We start from the raw sequence: 7,980 nt of genomic DNA, 5'->3' as shown, positions 1-7,980 counted from the left end.
GCTGACTTCGAGACGGAGTTTTACGAAGAATTCTTCCGCAACGGATCACCAATAAGCATTATGAGGAGTTTATAGAATTCAGACAAGGTGATCTGTCAGTGGAAGAAACAGTGAAGAAATTCAATAGGTTAGCTCGTCTCTGCCCAGAGCTAGTAAGCACGGAGAAGGAATGAGTCAGACTGATGCTCAGGATGCTGAGGCCAGTGATAGCACTTACTGGAGTAGTGGAACTCACCAGCCCCGGACTGGCGAAGAACTGGTCAGCAGAGCATTAGCCGCTGAGCACTATCTGGACAATATCAAGGCACAATGAGCACAACACTATTCGGTCAAGATGGAGGACAAGATAGCAGGGAGTCAGAAGCCCCAAGCGAGTGAGCAGAACGGGAAGGGTAAAGATAATAAAAGGAAACGATGGAATACAGGGGGTAGCCAAGAGGGAGGTCCAGCAAACAAGCAGACCAAGTTTCCTCCCTGCCCTAAATGTGGGAAGATACATCCAGGAGCCTGTCTTTTGGGTACAATCGGATGTTATTCATGTGGCCAAGAAGGACATCTAGCTAGAGCATGTCCTAACAAGTTTAAGGCACCTCAACAACAGTCAGTGCAATATGGAGGTAACCCTGCACAGTTACACCACATGATAACATCACTAGAGGGACCCTACCTTAGTCAGGGAAGGTTGGAAGCCCCACCCATTCCAACCGATGCCAGAGTATTTTCTCTTACTAAGGAAGAAGCTGTCAATGCCTCCACAGTAGTCACAGGTCAAATACCTACCCTTTAACATTTAGCTACCTTCTTATTTGATGCTGGGGCTACCCACTCTTTTGTGTCAATTTCTTTTGGCCAAACTTAACGAGTACCCACTATCCAGAGTTGTTCTAAGTTCGAGGACGAACTTTTTATAAGGTATGGGGAATTGTAACAACCCAAATTTCCTCATTTAGAGCCCCAAAAGTAATTTAAAAATATTTTAAAATTCTATAGAAATATTCTAGAGATTTTTAGAAATTTTTAGAGTATTTTTATGTTAATTTTTGGAGGTCGTTTGGTATTTTTACTAAACGAAGGAAGTTTTGACAAAAAATGTCCAAGCCGAGATTCGAACCCGTGACCTCCAGCCAAACCAAGCTTTAAGCGGATCCAGCTGACCAAGTGGGCAAGCAGTTATTACTTGATCAAATAAAGGAAGAATTTTATTTAAGTAGTAGAAGTTAATAACAAGAAATAATAGGAAGAAATGGGTTGCAGCCGAGATTTGAACCCACGAGCCGAGCCTTAAGCAACGCGCGCCTGACCAAGTGTTCACACGGATGTTATTAATAAGAAGGGAAGCAAAATATATATAAGCAATAGTAGTTAACAAAATATTAAGGTTATAAGAAGAGAACTTAGGGCTTGATTGTGATTACCCGTGACCTAATTCTTTCTCCCTTCTTCCTCTTCGTGCCTGCGCCGATTCTGCCGAGCGAAGGAAAATGAAGCACTAGCTTCGTCTCCGGCGGCCGACCGAAGGGGATTTCGGCAAGCTCTTCTCGAATTCGAGCTCCTCTCGTCAAGAAGGACCCGTGAGCACGAAGAGAGGCCACGATCTCAAGAGACCCGAACCCTAGAAGTCTTCCTTCTTCGGTTGTTAGTCCAAGAACACGAAGGGTAAGTTGCTACTCACCTACAGTAGGATAGCTCCGAATTTCTTTGGTTCCTCACTTTGCTTTCGAAGCACACATGAACCCTAGAATTGGTTCTTCACTGCACAACAAGTTTTCTTTCACCATGAACCCTAGTTTTCAGTTTTATAGCTTTGGGTATTTTGGCTTAAATCTTGTTGTGTGACTCAAGCATGAGACTTTAGGCTTTTATGTGCAATTCGGATTCATGTTAGCTTCTGGTTTTGATTTTGAAGCATGTTATGGAAGAGGTTTATATTTTAGGTTGCAGTTATGAAACCTAACGAAATGTTGTTAGATTCGGAAGTTAACCAATTGTTCAATTTAGAAGGGTTGAGTGTAGCACATTGGGTTTTCCTTCCTTATCTCCTTTCTTTCTACTGTAAATAGGACCTCCCAATTCCCTTTTGTGGGTTAAGCTACCATATGAAATCTTGAGTTTGGAAATGCAAGTATCTCATGATATCAAGTCTTGATTGGTAGCTAGATCATGACAAAAGTAAATCAAAAGCATACATGATCCTGATTGGAACATTCCTGCTAGTGTGGTGTCCTTATCCTTTTGAGGATGGATAAACGTGTCTATCATTGTGATATGATCCACTTGCATAACATAATTATGTTGTTCCTAATAATCATTCATTCTTATTTCTGTTGTTCCTTTTCAAACAGCCTTGTCTTGGTATAGGTTGGCGTAGTCAATTTAGTCCTTTAGGTTATCTAAATCGTCTCATAAATGACTGAGGATGTGTTAGTAGTAATTGACTCAAAATTTTGGCGATTAAGCATGAATGTTTTTACATTATGTTATGATTATGGAAAGTGTTGGACAGATCCGAAATGAGCGTGAATGGGTTTTACTTGCCAGTATGCAGTTTTGGTTTTTATTGCTAGGCAATAAGCATGAAATAGTTCTATTTTAAACATGCCAGTTACTTTCTTGGTTGCCATTCGACGAATAAGAACAGCCTTTGAGGTTTTCTATATATTAAGATTTGTTCAGTTTCTGTTCATTCCTTTAAATATACAGTTTTAAACCCTTTGTGGCCAAGTAAACAGATTTGAGGTTTAGATATGTTACTTTCATTCAAGTATACAGATTTGAGGTTTAAATATGTTACTTTCATTCAAGTATACAGATTTGAGGTTTTGATATGCTACTTTCATTCAAGTATACAGATTTGAGGTTTAGATATGTTACTTTCATTCAAGTATACAGATTTGAGGTGTAGATATGCTACTTTCATTCAAGTATACAGATTTGAGGTTCTTTATTCTAGCATGAGGTTTAGATATATTTTCTTGTTACACTCATTCTAGAATACAGATTTGAGTTCTAACGTGAGGTTTAGATATGTTTCCTTGCTACCGTTTATTCCAGCAAGCTTCACATATGTTTAGAGTCAGCTAGTTGAGTTCTCTTAATTCGAAGCATGCAGTATAGGTTTTAAATCCAACAAGTTTTAGATTTAGTTTAAGCTTGTATGATATGCAGACTTTCATAAGTATTGCATGTAGAACTCCAATCCTAAAACAGATCTTTATTAAGCTTAATATGTAGAATTTTATTAGCATAGTAGACAGATTTTTGGTTTAAGCATTTCAAAGTTAGAATTTTCTTAAACATTTCAGTTTCTTTTTAAAGAAACATTCTTTTAGAAGTATTAACAAGTATAAGAAAGATAAAGAAAAAGAAAGAAAAAGGCCAAGGCCTTAAGTAATCCCAAAGTCAAGACTTTAGGGATTTTGGCACACAAGGTGCTTATTAAAATGCTAAGGCATTTAAAGAAGAAGTAATTAAGATAATAAGATATTTTACTTTGAAGAGGCTAGTTCCCGACTTCCGAGGTTGTCGTTAAACAAATCCAGGTGTCCAATTCCGAGGTCTTGGCCCTGGTAGACCGAGGTCTGCTCTTTTAGGATTGGTAGCTCGCTACCCCAACCTATTAGGGAACACGCATGAGATGGTACTATGCCTGGGCCCAAGAGAAGTTGATTATTATTTTGAAGTATTAAAGTATAAGTTTTAAACAAGTGAAATAAAAGAATAAATTTTTAAGCAAGTGAAATAAGATTCAGAAAGTGTTTAAAATTCAGTAAGTTTAGTTCTCTATGCTAGCATGATTGTATAGATTTACTTTACATGTTTAGCCCTTCAGTATGTTTCTTTTACTAGTAGATGAGCATGAGTAGTTTTCCTTTTGAGCATTCAGTTTTAGTTTTCAGTATATTCACATGCATATCGAGATTTTTTGAGTTAGATAGCGCTTACTAAGTATTCGCTTATAGTTGCATTTCCTCTTACTGCAGATAAAGGAAAGGAAAAGATATAGCGACGGAAGGCGACAAAGTGGCGCAGATGGTGTGTGATGCCAGGACTATGGGGGAGACTTGGGCATTTTTATGTTTTCGCATTTTAGTGTATAAGAAGCATTTGAAGTTGTACTTTAAGATCCATGTCATTTGAGATTATTTTTGTGTTAGATTGCATGCTAATATAAACTCAGTTTAGTAGGTTTGTATTTTTGGTTTTGACACTTATTTAACTGCGTGGGTGTTTGATGTATGTTCCAGCCGCCTGTGGCTAATGTATACTATGTATGTATTTCAGTATATGGTCACCGGTACAGGGGAGATGCTGTCGAAATTTTTCGATAGAGACTCCTCGTGGTTTCGATCATACCGGTTAAGTAGAGTTAGTAGTTAAGTAACGGTCACTCTTAGAGAGTAGTATAGTAGTGAGAAGGGTGGTCATTACAAGTTTAATCTTTATTTCAGATTAAAATCTCAGGATTGATCTACATTTGAGTTATACTAAGGTTTAATAGTTAGTTAATTAAATATTCATTTCAATAATTGGCTTTCAGGTTGTAGCGAGTCACTATGCCTTCTTGGGTATGAGATCATCCACCACTTCTAGACAATGTCTTTTAACGAAATTAAATATTTAATTTCTTTTCTAAAAATCCTAGGTCTAACTAGTCAAGTGTTAATCAAGCCTAAGTCCTTATTTACCCTAATCTAAGTATGAATAATAGAATCAGTAAAAGCATACATCAAGTAAGTTTATCTAATGAATATGGTCTTTCTATTGGCTCCCCCTAGATCATAGCCTCGATAGGGCCTATCAAGGTAATGAATTTGATCATTGGGGATCCAATATTGACCAAGTCCAACTTGATTAATCAAGTTTGACTTGGGGACCCATGCTTGGACTATTCTTCTATGTGTTCGATTAACAAGCGATAGATAAGATCTAAACTTACGGTTAGCCTTATATCCAAGTCCAAATCAATTGTATACGACTCTTTGTTTTCCAAGAATTAGATCTAGATTCTTAGAACCCAAGGTGAACCGTTCCAATGTCTCTTTCAGTTCCTTGACTTGACTTTTTAGGCTAGAATTTTCTTCCTCAAGCTTTTGGACTTGAGTTGAAGTTCCAATCTGACTTGATTCAGTCAAGGAGCTTGGGTTAGTTACTACCTTAAGGGCTTTGACCTCCTCTTGGATTGATTTGACCCGAAGATTAGACTTAGCTAGCTTTCTTGACAAATAAGAAATTAAGTTGTGTGATCTAATTAAAGAGATACTCACATTGGTTTGGGAGCCTTCTAAATCGGATGCAAATCCGTGGGTTCCTTCAGACTCGGCTTCAGATTCATCTCCAGTTTCGGACTTAGACTTGGTTTCAGCAATGTAAGCTTGTACTAGTAGGGCAAGGAAGCTCGCTTCATTGTGTCCTTCTTTGTTTGACTCTTCTGATAAATCAGACCATGTTGCCTTCAACACCTTCCATCTTCCTTGTTTCTGGTTTGGACATTCAAGCTTGTAGTGTCCCTTCTGGTTGCAGTCGTAGCAGATAACTCAGACTTAGCCTTCGTGTTTGATTGAGTAACCTTCTTCTTCTTAAGTGCTTTCCGAACTAGTTTGACTAGTTCGATGGTGATTTCATCTTCGAGATCCAATTGGTCTTTGGATTCGAGTTTGGTTTGGCGCTTGATTTTTGGTTCCCTCGTTCTACTTGTACATGCAATCAAGGCAATACCTTGCTTTGTCAGGCACACATTAGTCTGTTCATGAAGTTTAAATTTTGAAAAGAGTTCATCTAGTCTAATAGATGAAAGATCCTTGGATATCTTATAGGCATCTACCATTGATGCCCACAATGTATTCCTTGGAAAGTATTCAGTGCGTACCTTATGACGTCGTGGTTCTCCACTTTCTGTTCGATCACATGGAGTCCATTCAGAAGATCTTGTATGCGAAAATGTAGCTAACTCGCTGACTCACCTTCCTGTATTTTTATATTATATAATTTATTTAATATTAAATCTCATTTGCTTACCTTCGTGTCGGAAGTACCCTCATGCAGCTTGATTAGCTTCTCCCACAAGTCTTTTGCGCTTGAGAAAGGGCATACTCGATTTAGTTCCTCTTTTATTAAGCCACATTGGAGAGTGCATGTCGCTTTGGTGTTAGCCTCGATCTTCTTCATCAGACTTGTATCCCAGTTCTCACATGATACTAGTTTTCTAGTGCCATCGAGAAGGAGCATGAGGCATGTTTGGATGATTATCCATATCTTGACTTGCGTCTTGAGGTGATACTCCATTTAGCTCTTCCAGTAGCCAAAATCCTCATCGGAGAAAAGTGGCAGGCCTGATGTGCTGTAGCCTTCTTGGTGGGTTATTGAACAAAATCTCACATACAAGAAAATGAGAAAACTTGTTCCAAACTTAATCTTGGATTAGTAGTACGAGAGATAAAGAAATTACACGAGAAATATTGCACGAATTTTAAGGAAAATACTAAAATAATATTAAAATAATAATAAAAAATATTATGAGAAAATTTTACCAAATGCAATATTTCTTCAACATTGACCAATGGTAAAAAAATTAAAATAATTTTTTTCAAAAAGTTTTGGAGGGAAAATAATGAAACACGTAAGAATATATTTTAAACCAAAATAATATATATTTTACTTTCAAAAGGAGCCCCCCTGCTCGATTGGTGGTTTCACCAATTCAGAGTAACCTAGCTCTGATACCAATTGTAGGATCAATAACATGCTAGAGGGGAATGAATAGCACTTGTGGCTTTTGCACTTTGTTTCAGAAAACACAAAGTAAATATGCAGCAGAAAAAGAAAGATACAAGAGCAATCGCTAACACGATTTCTTTTACTTGGTTTGGAGAAAGTGACGACTCCTACTCCAATGTCCGCAATCGTTGATCACTTCTGATGGGAAATCACTAATAGCTCGAATAAAGATTACAAGTTTGAAATATAGCGGCAATATAATAAAGTTATTGACAATACAAAGATGAAGAAATAGGATCGTCAATTATCAGAGCAGTTGAGCATTGTTGAGTCATTTCAGAGTAGCGCACAACTTAGAAGATCATTCTAAATTATGTTGTTTGAAGTGTTGGTTGAGACCCCCTTTTTATAGACTCCTCAGACCTAATCCAGATCCATTATTCTCGGGATTAGGTTTGACCTGATCCCCTAGATCGGCCGACTGATCCTCTGGATCGGTCGACTGATCCTACTTGAATCGGCCTGATTTCTCATCTAGGTTCTGTTGCTCGGATAAGTTCTCATTTGATTGACCGATCCCGCCGTTCAGTCGACTGATCTGTCGATGATCTCTGGCCCAATTGAGCTAGCTCGATCAAGTCACTTCTTATCTACCGATTGATAGACTGAACCCTAGCTTTGGTCGATCAATCCTTCGGTCAAACCCGATCAGCTAGCTTGGAACTCTACTCTTCTTTCTTAAAGGTTCGGTCGATTGATCCCCAGTTCGGTCGACTGATCAAGGTGAACTTAAAAAATGGTAGTTTCCCAAAAACAGAGTCAGACAAATAACAAGCAATATATGAACATAACTTTTGACAACCTTTGGACTGCCCAGTTCTGACTTTCGTATTTCCTTCGGAAACCCTAGGTTGAATTGACATCTAATATTCCCTCAACGGGGAATGCGCCCTCAGCTACTCTTCTTAGAAGAAGTTACCTTTTGTCAGACTGGTCCTCCCAATCAACTGGACTTTTACCTAGTGCCCGAGACTTTAGATCTTCATGCTAGATATCCGCTCCACGACCCGTCCAAACTTTCACCTGATCCGCGACCACCAGGATTGTCACCTAGAGTCCCCGACTCTAGGATTTCGCCCAAAGCGCTCGACCTGCCAAGAATTTCCACAGGTTACCACCCCCTAGGATCTAGAGTTACCTCTCTCTAGGGTTTTTCATAATCTAGGGTTACCACCCCCTGGGACCTAGGGTTACCTCTCCCTAGGA

At 38.6% G+C, this 7,980-nt stretch overlaps 1 long non-coding RNA gene across 1 annotated transcript; it reads left to right on the top strand.

Annotated features, from left to right (window-relative positions):
- The first annotated feature begins 1,432 nt into the window (after positions 1-1,432).
- Positions 1,433-4,187, top strand: LOC122004626. Its single transcript, XR_006118239.1, has 2 exons — positions 1,433-1,656; positions 3,981-4,187. It is a non-coding gene; the product is annotated as an uncharacterized LOC122004626 (long non-coding RNA).
- Positions 4,188-7,980: the final 3,793 nt, after the last annotated feature.

The sequence above is a fragment of the Zingiber officinale genome, chromosome 1A (genome assembly GCF_018446385.1).
Source record: "Zingiber officinale cultivar Zhangliang chromosome 1A, Zo_v1.1, whole genome shotgun sequence".
Lineage (NCBI taxonomy): Eukaryota > Viridiplantae > Streptophyta > Magnoliopsida > Zingiberales > Zingiberaceae > Zingiber > Zingiber officinale.
The sequence above is the reverse complement of the archived record's forward strand: the minus strand, read 5'-3'. Positions and strand labels throughout refer to the sequence as shown.